The sequence below is a fragment of the Aythya ferina genome, assembly GCF_964211825.1.
Source record: "Aythya ferina genome assembly, chromosome: 5".
NCBI classification, from domain to species: Eukaryota; Metazoa; Chordata; class Aves; order Anseriformes; family Anatidae; genus Aythya; species Aythya ferina.
Genome location: NC_140301.1, coordinates 49,742,124 through 49,755,845, shown reverse-complemented (window position 1 = coordinate 49,755,845; position 13,722 = coordinate 49,742,124).

Here is a 13,722-nt window from a genome sequence, read left to right as displayed (position 1 = left end):
GCCACTGACACACTCAGCACGTGTTCTGTGTTTAATCTACTGATACAGCACCCCCATGGGAGCTCAAGCCATGCTTGGACCCTAAAAATATCCATGTCTTAAAAAGAATACTTGTCTAGCACTCTGCAAGCTCTCTTCTGACTGACTGCCTTCCCTTGTCCTTCTCTTACTAGCATACATGGAGTCTTCTAACTATAGGAGGAACCTTATGCTTGCTTTAGCTGATTTAAGCAAATTATTAAACAGTAACTGGAAAATATTACTGCTTAACGGTCCTTCTCAAGTGTGGACTAGGTTATTGCTGCAGGAGAAGAGGGCAGGGGAGCAGGTTTTTATTCAGGTCTGATTATTTGCATGTGTTTCATTGGTGCAAATTAGACATGAACAGTTTTATATCAAGTGCATATGGGTAATTTCATTCCAGTATTTAATGAAACGTGTAGTAATGAATTTCTTCTGTAATGCTCTACTGGCACAGCAGTTATGCTAAAGCATCCAACAAGTAATCTTGTGTTTTGTGGCAGCCTATGTCTGCTAAAATACTCATTAATTAATAGACTAATTAGGTCTGTTGAGGCTGTAAGAGCAACTACCAAATAGATTAATCAAGGCATGAGTTCAGCAAAGTGTTGGTAGTGGCCAAGCTGATACAGAGCCACCAGTAATACATAACAGAAAATTGAAACTTTTCTAACTTCTGAGCCTGCTTTTTTATTTTGTGAGTGTGGGAGGCCACTCAACCTCACCCTTGCCACACAGCTCCTAGTATATCATCTGCCTATCAAAAGAAAGAAGAGTCCCTGTAGTTTAAGACATCTGCTGAGGAGATCGTTTGGACAGGTTCTCATACTTTGGACAGTAAAGTTTCCTGAAATGCATAGCCTTTTCTTTCTCTCTTCCCCGGCGTGTTAATGAAACAACAAGTTAGCAGAGGAGAAATTGGAGAGCTGCCTCAGCATATGCCAGCAGCCCAGGCTCACCTCTTGCCATGTGGCATATGGCAGATAATTTGCACCTTGCTGGGAAAGGGACAGGTACCTCACGTTCACCACGCTCGCCACAGGGAAAGGGTGCACATGGAGGAAATAGCAATTAGGAAGCTGATGCAGAGCAAGTTCCTGCCCATGCTCATTCCTTGTAAGCCTGTGTTCGCATCTGAAAGGAGGAAGGAAAGCACATTCATGATGATTTCACCTCACGCTGTCTGATCCCAGGAGGAAAATCTGGTAATAAGCACTGTGCTTTCCTGGGTGTTAAAATACCCACTGCTTTGTCCTGTGCTAGCAGGGTGTCTTTGGGGGACTGAGTAATTCCACATTCTCTGATGAGTGGCTTCTTTCAAGCACCTCGATGTCCTTCTTGTAGTGAGGGGCCCAAAACTGAACACAGTACTTGAGGTGCGGCCTCACCAGAGCCAAGTACAGGGGTACAATCACTTCCCTAGACCTGCTGGTCACACTGCTTCTTATGCAAGCCAGGATGCCGTTGGCCTTCTTGGCCACCTGAGCACACTGCTGGCTCATATTCAGTTGACTATCCACCAATACTCTCAGGTCCTTCTCCGCCAGGCAGCTTTCCAACCACTCATCTCCCAGCCTGTAGCTCTGCGTGGGGTTATTGCACCCCAGGTGCAGGACCTGGCACTTGGCCTTGTCCTTGACCCTCGGCACTATGGCCAACTTCATGCAGTTGACCTCAGCCCATCGGTCCAGCCTATCCAGATCCTCCTGCAGAGCCTTCCTACCCTTCAGATTGATACATGCACCTAACTTGGTGTCATCTGCGAATATACCGAGGGTGCACTCGATCCCCTCATCCAGATCATCGATAAAGATATCAAAGAGGACCAGCCCCAGTACCAAGCCCTGGGGAACACCACTAGTGACTGGCCTCCAGCTGTATTTGACTCCATTCACCATGACTCTTTGGGCCTGGCTATCCAGCCAGTTTTTAACCCAACGAAGCATACGCTGGTCCAAGCCACGAGCAGCCAATTTCTTGAGGAGAATGCTGTGGGAAATGGTGTCAAAAGCCTTGCTGAAGTCCAGGTAGACCACATCCACAGCCTTTCTCTTGCCCACCAAGTGCATCACTTTGTCATAGAAGGAGATCAGGTTCATCAAGCAGGACCTGCCTTTCATAAACCTGTGCTGACTGGGTCTGCTCACCTGCTTGCCCTGTAAGTGCCGCGTGATGACACTCAAGATAATCTGCTCCATGAGTTTCCCTGGCATTGAGGTCAAACTGACAGGCCTATAGTTTCCCGGGTCTGCCCTCCGGCCCTTCTTGTAGATGGGCATCACGTTTGCTAGCTGCCAGTCGACTGGGACCTCCCCCGATAGGCAGGACTGTTGATAAATGATGGTAAGTGGCTTGGCCAGCTCCTCCACCAGTTCTCTCAGTATCCTCAGGTGGATCCCATCTGGCCCCATCGACTTGCGTACATCCAAGTGCCGTAGCAGGTTGCCAACCATTTCCTCATGGATAGTGAGGGCCACATTCTGCTCCCCATTCCCTTCCACCAGTTCAGGGTACTGGGTATCCAGAGAGCAACTGGTTTTGCCACTAAAGACTGAGGCAAAGAAGGCATTAAGCACCTCCGCCTTTTCCTCATCTTTCGTAACTAAGTTCCCCCCCGCATCCAGTAAAGGCTGGAGATTCTCCTTAGTCCTCTGTTTTGCATTAATGTTTTAATGTATTTGTAAAAGCATTTTTTGTTGTCTTTGATGGCAGTCGCCAGATTGAGCTCCAGATGAGCTTTGGCCTTTCTAATTTTGTCCCTGCACTGCCTTGCAACACCCTTATAGTCCTCCCGAGTGGCCCGCCCTCTTTTCCAAAGATTGTAAACCCTCTTTTTCCTGCTAAACTCAAGCCACAATTCTCTGTTCAGCCAGGCTGGTCTTCTTCCACACTGGCTCATCTTTGGGCACATGGGACAGACCGCTCCTGCACCATTAAGATTTCCTTCTTGAAGAGCACCCAGCCTTCTAGGACTCCTCTGCCCTTCAGAACTGCCTCCCAAGGAACTCTACCAACCAGTGTCCTGAACAGTTCAAAGTCAGCCCTCTGGAAGTCCAATACAGCGGTTTTACTGGTCCCCTTCCTGGCTTCTCCAAGAATGGAGAACTCTACAATTTCATGGTCACCCAAGACAGTTTCCAACCACCACATGTCCCACCAGTCCTTCTCTGCTTGTGAAGAGAAGGTCTAGCGGGGCACCTCCCCTGGTAGGCTCACTAACCAGCTGCGTCAGGAAGCTATCTTCCACGCTCTCCAGAAACCTAGACTGCTTTCTCTGGGCTGTGTTGTGCTTCCAGGATATATCTGGGAAGTTGAAGTCCCCCACAAGAACAAGCGCTGACGATTTCACAACTTTTGTCAGCTGCCTGTAGAACTCCTCATCAGTCTCCTCATCCTGGTTCAGTGGCCTATAACAGACCCCCCAAAGGATGCTTGCCTTGTTGGCCTTCCCGCTGATCCTAACCGATAGGGACCCAACCTTGTCATTCCCAGCCTCAAGTTCCATGATATCAAAACTCTCTCTGATATAGAGAGCCACACCACCACCCCTTCCGTGCTGCCTGTCCCTTCTGAAGAGCCTATAGCCAGGCATTGCAGCACTCCAGTCATGAGAGTGGTCCCACCACGTTTCCGTGATGGCAACCAAGTCGTAGCCTGCCTACCGCATGATGGCTTCCAGCTCCTCCTGTTTGTTACCCATGCTGCATGCATTGGGGTAGATGCACTTCAGTTGGGCCATTGCCTTCTCTCCCAGCCTTGCCGTTGTTCCCCCTGGCACAGCTCCAGCAAGCCTTGTTTCAGCCCTGTCCCTCTTCTTACCTAGTTTAAAGCCCTCTCAATGAGCCCCGCCAGCTACTGGCCTAGGATCCGTTTTCCCCTTAGAGACAGGGACCTGTCTGTGGCCATCAGGCCGGGTGCTGAGTAAAGGGCCCCATGGTCAAAAACCCCAAAATTTCTGTGCTGGCACCAGCGTCTGAGCCATGTGTTTATCAGGTGGGCTTTCTCTGTCCTCTCTGTACCCCTCCCTGCCACCGTAGGGATGGATGAAAACACCACCTGTACTCCCACTCCATCCACTAACTGTCCCAGTCCCCTATAGTAATTGTTTGATGGTCTTCAGGCTTCTCTCTTCAATGTCATCACTGCCAGCCTGGACTATTAAAAGAGGATACTAGTCAGAGGGGCGAACCAGGTTGGGAAGCTTTCTGGCAACGTCCTTGACTCTGGCCCCAGGGAGGCAGCAGACTTCCCTACGGGTAGGGTCAGGCTGACAAATAGGTCCCTCTGTTCCCCTGAGAAGGGAGTAGCCCACAACAATCACCCTTCTTTCTGTCCTGGTGGAGGCAGTCCTGAGGCGTGGAGTCGATTTCCTTGCCCTAGGCATCCTCCTGGGTACACTTTCTACCTCTTCCTCAGCTACCGGTCTCAAGCTCCAGCACCTCAAACCTGTTGCGTAAAGGCAGCTGGGAAGGTGGGGCCGGTGGGGGGGGAGCATCGCCTGCGATGTCGAGCAGGGACCTGTCTCCATTCCTCCTCAACTCCCAGGTCCCCTGCCTCTGCCCGACAGCAACAGGGCAGGGGCTCCACCCCCATTTGGGGTGTCTCACCACGGTACCTCTCCTTGAGGCCGCACAGGGAGTTGCTCCACAAGTCTGTCTCCCGCTCACACTCCCTGATATCCCTCGACCTCTCGACCTCCTCCTTGAGTTCTGCCACGAGGCAGACCAGGTCATCCACCTGCTCGCACCTCACGCACACAGTCTCTCTGCCCCCCGCAGGTGGTAGCAACAGGCTCAGGCACTGCCTGCACCCGGAGACCTGAACTGCCGCAGTTTTGATCGGGCAGTCGGTCTGGGTGTGTACAGACCTACTGGAGAGCGCTGTGCCTGGTGTACACCATTGCAGCTGAGCTAGCGGTAGACCGCCATTAGAGGAGGTGTTCGTATGGGCAGGGGAGAGCGCTCTGCCCTGCCTGCTCGCCCTGCCTGCGCGAACTGCTGTGCCAACTGCCGCGCCACGCCCTAACTGCCACGCCCTAACTGCCGTGCCATGCCCTGTTTGCCTGTCCTGGTTGCCGCGCTCCTGGTAGCTTGCGCTCCCTAGGGGCGGCTTTTGACCAGCCGGGGAGGGGGCGCTGCTGGCTCCACCTACGCCTCGTTCTCACCTTGTTCACCTCCATCGCGAGGGATGCCAGGCCCTGGCAGCTCCTTTGAGTGGGCTCGGTGCTGGAAAAATTAGCCCTGCCTGTCCAATCCCCCACTCTGCTACAGAACGCGTCTGCCCCAGAGCCGATCGCCTTGGCACGTGGCTGTTCCTTTTGTGAAAGGTACTTAGGGGCTCCAGTGTTTCCTCAAGTCAATCAAAAGCTCCTCATGGGGCTGGCCTCACAGAATGGAGACAAAAGAGGAAAAATAATAATCCATGACTCCTGAGGCAAGTTCATTGGCCTCTGAAAGCAAGTGAACAGGGCTGTTACACTTGTTTATCTTGGAGTTCAGTAGCTCTTGCTGTTAAACTAGAAGAAATTGAGGCCTGTTTCCAGAGCAACCAACTTAAGATGGTACAAACTGCCAAATTTCTGTAGGTGATGGCTGCAGTTAGAGCACACAGCCCCAAATCCTAGGTTCAAAAAGGAGAAAGAATACTGCAAAGTACACACAGACTTTGGTACCCCAAGTTTGGTTAGAGGTATGATGTCTTGCTATCACTCGTGTGATAATATCAGCCTACTTGGTAGTGTGAATGCACTTATAGCAATGGATTTTATTTTCCTTTCCTCATGGAAATACCTACACAATTATAAGCAATTTTAGTACTGTCAGGAATATAACTATCAGATTTCTGTACCAGCATTGGTTATAAAGTGCTATGAAGTGCAAGGTGTAAGGAGACTGCTACTGTTGATCCATTTTCCAGCCATTTCAGACTGTTTTTTAAAGAGTTGTTTCTAAGCCAGCTCAAGTGAAGTCAAATCCTCTCAGTTCTCAGATGACCTCACAGAATGGTTTTCTTGGCAAGTTTCAAAATTTGTGAGAATTAGATTTGCTGAAATGCATCAATACTTTCTTCTTTGTTTACCTAGGTTCTTAAAATCTCTTGAATTCCAACTGCAAATAAAGTTTGTCCTTGCATCATGACTGGAAAATATGTGCCTTTCTTCATAGTTTTCCAAAGTTCATTTTCTAACAGATTGTTCAATCACATATGTGAGTACACAAATAATGTGACCTTGCTTTTAGCTAATATGACTCTATACAAGAACAAAAGTGGATGGAGCATCTCTCCTATGAAGACAGGCTGAGGGAGTTGGGGTTGTTCAGTCCTGGAGAAGAGAAGGCTCCGGGGAGACCTTACCGTGGCCTGCCAGTACCTAAAGGAAAGCTAGGGAAGGACTTTTTGTCAGGGGTATATAGATAGGACAAGGGGGAATGGCTTTAAACTAAAAGAGGGGAGATTTAGATTAAATATTAGGAAGAAATTCTTCACTCAGAGTGTAGTGAGGCACTGGCACAGGCTGCCCAGAGAAGCTGTGGATGCCCCATCCCTGGAAGTGGTCAAGGCCAGGCTGGATGGGGCTTTGGGCAGCCTGGTCTGGTGGGAGGTGTCCCTGCCCATGGCAGGGGGTTGGAACTAGACAGTCTTTAAGGTCCCCTCCAACCCAAACCATTCTGTGATTCTGTGATAAAAATACCGCCATTAGCTAATTAGGTGCTGATTGTATAAGTGTATGTATATATAAGGATATGAAGAAGTTTAAGTAGAATTTCAAAAGAACTTGTAAAAACCTCAACGTTTCTCAAAGGAAGAACAGAGAGGAAAGTGTCATTATGTCTGCTTTGTAAACAGAAAAACAGCTCCCTGTGTCTTTCCCACAGCTCCTTGCTAGGGTGGCAGCAGAGCTGACACGCAGAGGTGTGCAGAGGTCCAGCCCAGTGCTGTGCAGGCTGTGCTCAGCTCGCCTCTTGGCATTCCTTGGTTTGTTTCAAACATATAGGCACTCCCCAAGAACCAGACCCATCAGAGCGGACAGTGGAGCACTATTCCCACTGCTGTTTGTCTGCTGCTGGAGCCTTCAAGCTACAAAGAGCAGCAGGAAATGTACAGGGAGCTTTGTCTTCTTCATTAAAGGAATGAAGTATGAGTTCCCTAAATAATAAATGCTAACTGGAAAATATGTCATCGTGCATTTCAAAAGAAACAAGAAAATCTCAATGTTCAGTCCCAACTAAATCTCAAAAAAACAAAAAACAAAAAACAAAAACAAACAAACAAACAAACAAAAAAAAAAAAACACTGAAATTTAGGCATAAAAACCAAGACAGCTTTGGTGAGAAGAAATTTCACATTGTTTTCTTCTATTTAAAGTATGATCAGTGACAGCACCAAATAAACATTGAGCAATGTTTATCAGAAGCTGTTTAATTAGAAAATGGTACCATTGTTAACCCTGCATTTTTATGTATACAAAAGCTTGGTTGTCACCAGTAGCCAGGGGCAGCTCTCTGCTTGTAATTAAGAAAATGTTTGCGTTTTCCATTTTCTCACAATGCCTTATTATTAAAAAATAAAATAAAATAAACAAGGGAAAACTGACACTTGTAAGGCATTGGTCTGACTGAGAAGGGTTTGTCTATTTTTTTGTCAGCAAAAGCTGTCTTTGTTGTTCCTGCATTTTAATTAAACTTCCTCACATACAAGGGATGAGACCAAAACTCATTTTGCAATGAATTCCAGCCACCAGAGCTGGGTTAAGGTGTAAGAACAACCAACTGTGACGCACCAGTTCCCTGCTGGGGTAAGTAATGTTGTAAATAAACATTCCTGCTCTTTAGCATACTTATATATATAACCTTTTTATATGCTCTGAATAGCAAGTCAGGCTCTTGATTTATGGCATCGTTTCCCAATAGAGGCCCAACGCACAGGTAAGCAGAGACGGTGGATGTGCTTTGCTGTAGCAAATGGCCAAAGTGGAGGAGGTAGGAAGAGAGAGAGTTCAAGAAAAAAAAAATATCTTTCTGTGACCTAGTAATGGAACTACGTGTTCTCCCTCTCAGCATAACTCGTCAGAGGAGTCAATGTGAAAAGTAAACACTCATTTTAAAAAATTGATTAAATACCTTAGAGCGCTGGGGGAGACTGGATTCAAGTGACAGCTTGACAAGTGGAGCCTGCCAATCCCTGGCAGCTCTTGTTAGTCTGTACCACAAACCCAACTAGAGCTGCCAGCTGCAGCTCCTGCATGTTCGCTGCCTTACAAGCATTGAGCAGAAGATGGGCCAAGTCCCACAGGCCTGGGCCTGTTTGGGTGTCAAATCAATTGTCATCCGAAATCACTGGGACTTCTGCTGAAATCACTGGGACTTCTATGTGGTGGCTGTGGGACAGGCAGTCAGCTTCCCCAATTAAAACCTTAAAAGTCCTGTCTTTATCTAGTAAATGGTGAATTTCAGGCATGTTGTGTGTACTGTGCAGGAAAATGCCATGATTGTTCAAAAACTTTCCTCAGGTTCTGGAAAGACACCTTCATATTCAAAAGCTTGTTCTTGCTGTGAGAAGTAAACAGGTCTCTTTGCTTTATCCATTGGCTTTATCCATCCTGGCAAATCTGACAGTACATTTTCCCTAGCCAGCACTGTTTTAAGTAAACAAATTCACTTTGCTGTCAGATTATAAAGTGCATAGCACATTGCAGCAGTTGATAAATTGAGGGATAAGCTGGTTATGGTGATCAGCTTGAGTGTTCATTTCACACAGTGGCCTCATAGAGGTACATGTCTGTTCCATGCTCAAAACCTAAGCTGGAGCAGTGGTGCTGTACGAGCAGTGGTTGTTCTTGTGGAGTCCTGCCTTCTTCTTGCAAGAGGAAAATGAAGTATGGCAATAAGAAAGGAAGAGTCTTGCTATTCTCTGACATCTACTTCTTGTATCTCAAAGTCCTTCACCTCTGGCTATCGTTAACACCCCACTGTGCTGTCCCACTTCTCTAGGCAGTATTGCAATAACAGAGCATGAGTTGTTACTCTGTCTCTGTGTGGTTCTTATCATGGTTGAATATAAATTCCTACCAATCTCTCTGTTCCTTTTACACTTGCATATTTCCCCATATTTATTTATTCAGCTATTGCACCAAAATGAACTCTTGCCAGCTGTAGTTGCATTTCAGTTATTGAGAAGAACTGTTTCTAAAAGATGATGAACACTCACAGTAATTATATTGCTAATAATCCATTTCATAGAAATCATAATGGAGTCAACATCTAAGTAGTTAAAATGTCTTGTGTTAGCGTGATTTTTTTTTTAACTGAAATAGCACAGTGCTGTTTAAATTTAACCTACTAGTGCCAGGAGTTTCCCAGTCCAGGTAATGCATTTCCTTCCAGTGTTCTATTCCAATCAAAATACCTTAAATAGCCCTTTTCCAAAGCACTTGGAGCACATGAAAGTAAACTAGCAGAGGGAGGCTGTAAACTTGACCATTCCTCCTGCTAATCCAGAGTTAACACATTAGCTGTTTACATTGATGAAAACAGCCATGCTTCATCTGCTGGACAGCTGGGATACCTTGCTGCTGAACAGAACAAAATGCTGCCTCTGATGACAGTGCCTCCTCCACAGTACTGCCATGTCTGAGTCACTTGTGAGAGAGGACTGGAGGAAGGCTTGGGACAGACCAAAATATTGGACAAAAAAAAAAAAAAAAAAAAAAAAAAAAAAAAAAAAAAAAAAAAAAAAAAAGGAGGAGAGTCTTTCTTTTCTGGGGCAATTGGTTTTGTCTCAGCTCAGCTTAACATCATGCCCTGCTGGCCACAATTGTAGTACAAGCATGAAAGTTGCCTGGCTTCTTGCTGGTTTCTCAGAGCATTACTTTTGCCTCCATTTTGTCCAAATTTCCGCAACAGTTTTGTTCATTGGCTTGTGTCTCTACAGGGCGAAACAGGACTGAGCTGCCAGTGTTTTGGTCAAGAGCTGCAGCTATGGGGCACACTGCAGCAACACCTGCAGGCAAATCCAGCAGGAGTGTTCACCCTCAGCATCTCAGCTGTGTATCTACTCACCGCATGAAAGATGCATCCAGTTGCTCTCTTCCTACATCCAGGAGCCTGGCTGTGCTGCCTAGTGGCTGTTTAGCTACACCAAAGTGACATTAAAGATACTACAGGCTAGGAGCTTTGATACACTTGTTAGGTTACCATCAAAATATTTGTGCCATTTCCAGGTATTTTACTTAGCAAGTGACTCTTCTGCTTTGCATTTTCTACACAAAGCCCAAGGACAACTTGAATGACCAGACAGCCGTCCTGCCTACACCAGTGTCCTGCAGAACAAGACTTTTTAGATGAAAACATCTACAAGATCTGTACAGAATGGTCTTCTACAGCAGGAACCACCAACACTGGTGATACTTTTCTGCTTTGCTCTCCTCCAGTCAGATGAAGTTTTGGCATCTTGTGCTGAAGATCTTAAATTTGCTGTAAAAGTGTGAGCAAAGGTTTTGTGGCCTCTGATAAGCAGAGAGCATTTTGCTTTTTGCAGACCTGTCTGAGTAGAGTCTTACAGAAGCTGTGATTATGTAGGGGCTTATTAGTTAGAGAAAGAGGAAACACAACATAAAGACAATATCAAGGCACTTGATGCTCGATTTAACTCCGAAATAACAACCAGCATCCATTTTAATGGATCTTTGTGTTTTCTCTCCGGAGAGAAATAGGCACTTAAAAAGACATCGAGATGCTATTTGAATGCCTTCTGAGCTGAATTTCATTGCATAGCTCCTAGAGGGCAAAACGACAGCACTTTATTTTTCATGGGTAACAGGAAAAGCGACGGGCAGAAGGAACAACTCCCCCGTGCCCATCTCTGCCTGGTGCTTAATGACCTGGGGATGGTGTGTGTGTGAAAGCCTCACAGCCCGTGCCTCTTCCCTCTCGAGTGGATCTCTGCCCACCTCAGCGTGCCAGCACCCGGCTGCTCAACACAGGCCTCACCCCGGCCCTGCTGAGGTGATGGCGCCCAGCAGCCGCTAGATGGCAGGCAGGGCCCGGCACAGCGGCTCGGCTGCTCGGCCTGGGGGCCTGAGGGGATTTGGGGGGCTGAGGGAGTTAGGGTGGCTGGGGAGTGTCGCAGTCCCCCTCACAGTCACCACGCACAAAGAGCGAGTGTACCCCCATCAGTGCTCCTCGAGGGGGTGGCAGGCAAAAGCCTTGCATGTCTGCATTGCCCCTTTCACATGCCAAAAGGGCATTTTGTTGTTGTTTGGGGGGTTGTTTGTTTGTCTGAGGCAAAAGACAGAAGAGGTTAAGCTTTAGGCTCGCTTAAATTCTCAGCGTTTCCTTCTTGTGCACTCACGTTGGTGCCCTGTGCACGTTCTGCCCCAGCGATAAGGATGATCACAGCTGTCCTTCATGTCTACCCTCATGAGGCAGGGCAAAAGCAACTGGAGGGGTTCTTGGAAAAGTGCTGGCGTGAAGCAAGTGGATGAATGTGAGTCTTGAAGCAGGGACCAGGGGGTTGTAATCAGTCAGGTGAACAAACTCAGGTTATTGCTCCAAAGCTGTACAAACAAAGCAATAGGGAGTTATTTCCCCATGTAGTTCCTGCTGAGAACAAGAATATTTTAAGTCTCCACACATTTGCTGTTAGATGGTCTCAGCAGGCACCTGTTGCTGGATGCCCCTTTGGGGAATCCCAGTCATCTGCTTCACCCATTTGTATTTGTGCTCTAAAGACACCTGATTGCAATGGTCCCACAGGCCAAGAGCTGTGTTTAGGCCATTTAAACTGGCTCCTGCATGCAGCTCTTGCTGGGTGGTGCTGGAACAAACCAAGGGAAAAGCTGTAGGGATGGGCTGTCCAGGCAAGTCCTCGTGTCCCTCTGGGGACAGCCAAGAAAAACAGCAGGGGATGCTGCCCACAGCAGCTGCCATCTCATGGCTTCAGTTTCTTGCTGTAAATACTGATGGTAAGAGAAACCCAGCCCACAAGTCAGTCTAAAAGAAGCATGTAACAAATGGGCAAGTACGGGGTCTGCTTTCACCTGATAAATCTTCTGGTTTTCAGTAATCAGTGATTTAGGGATTCCCAGTTCTTTTAGTCTCAAACTTCAATGCTAGATAGCCTGCTCAGGAACTGCAAGAACCTTTTCCATGGGATGGATTGCCACAGCAAGGTTGCAGAAATATGGGGATCTGCTAGGTTCAACTTACGGCCGTTACAAATATGAGGGATATTATATTTAAGAGCAATCTACCATATACTTGGTCTTAAGTTTAGTAAGTTTTTATGCAGTCAATACTCATATTCATTTCATACACTTCCGTTGCCTGGTAGTAAATAAGTCAGCCAGTACTTTTTTTGCTGTCGATATTCAGTGTTTTCAGTAATTTTCCCAGTTCATAGAGCAGAAACCCTACTTAAAGCTTACAATTCTTCCTCAGGTTCCTATTAAGAAGTGAGAATTTGAATCAAAAGTAGGCTAGATTTAATTCAGTCCATAACCTCAACACTCTCCAGATTTAATTCTCTCTTACACAAGACACTCACTGAGTGGCAGTCAAGCAAGGCAAAGACGCTTCTTCAACTGGGAAACTGAACTGAACTAGGATTGTGCATGTTTAATCCTGTAGTGCTGATGTGATAAGCATCTTGGTTTAATGAGATATGCTCATACCAGTTCTGTAGCTCTTGAGGGCATGCAGATGTTTGCATCGGCTGGTTATAGGCTGATTTCTGAAATGTAGGATTTGCCACTTTGGGTTGCAGCAGTAGTCCAGGCTGCACCTCTGAGAGCAGTCAGAAGCAGCTGTATGTTGAGAAGGAATATTGCAAAAAAAAACCATAACTGACAGAATGCAGATGTGGGTTAATCAGTCCTCCACAGCGGTCTCATATTGATCCAAGAAATTAGAGACAGGAATAATCTTTGACATGTGCAGTTCTTAGTGACTGGTGTACTTCACAGGAGGTTGACTTTTATCCTATTCTCTTCCCATTCCTTTCCTTCTCTTTCTCTTGTCCCTGGAGAATACACTTTGGGTGGAAAGTGTGCTCTATACAGAGCACTGCATATGACAGGAAAAAAATCTCTCGAGCTTGACAATCTGGCTTCATGAGTAAAAACTTTATTTTATTTTTTAAGCAAATAGTTTTGGAAGTAGATACAGCTTTGTCAGATTGTTATCCCACCAGTTGGTGTCTTTTTATTAGTGTAAAAATAAAATAATTTTCTTGCTGCCTTTTCCATTAGGTAATTAAGTTGATAGACATCATTCAAAAGCTTGTTTAGGATTTTAGTATTCTCAGTGGCTTTTTATTTTCATTTTAAAAAGTCTATCTTGTTTAAAAAATATAAAACTTAAATCATTTGACCCCATTGCTCTAACATTGAGTGAGTTATGGATTAGCTTTCAACAGCGTATAACAAGATTTTGATTGCTTGATTTGAGTCAAATCTGTGTTTGCCCCTGTTTTGGCTTTTGGGCTTGGTATTCTATATGTTACTATATGTCTTTGACCTTTGTCCAGGGTAAGGATCCTGTTGCATGTAGAGCTATGTGTACAGGTAGTAAGCAGAGCCAGCCAAACCTGAGAGATCATGGGATTTATTTTATTATTTTTTTAATGTGGTTTTGATCAAAACTGTGTGGAAACCAGCATTTTTTTCAGAATTTCCAGCAAACGGAAACCTCTGCAGTCCCTGGA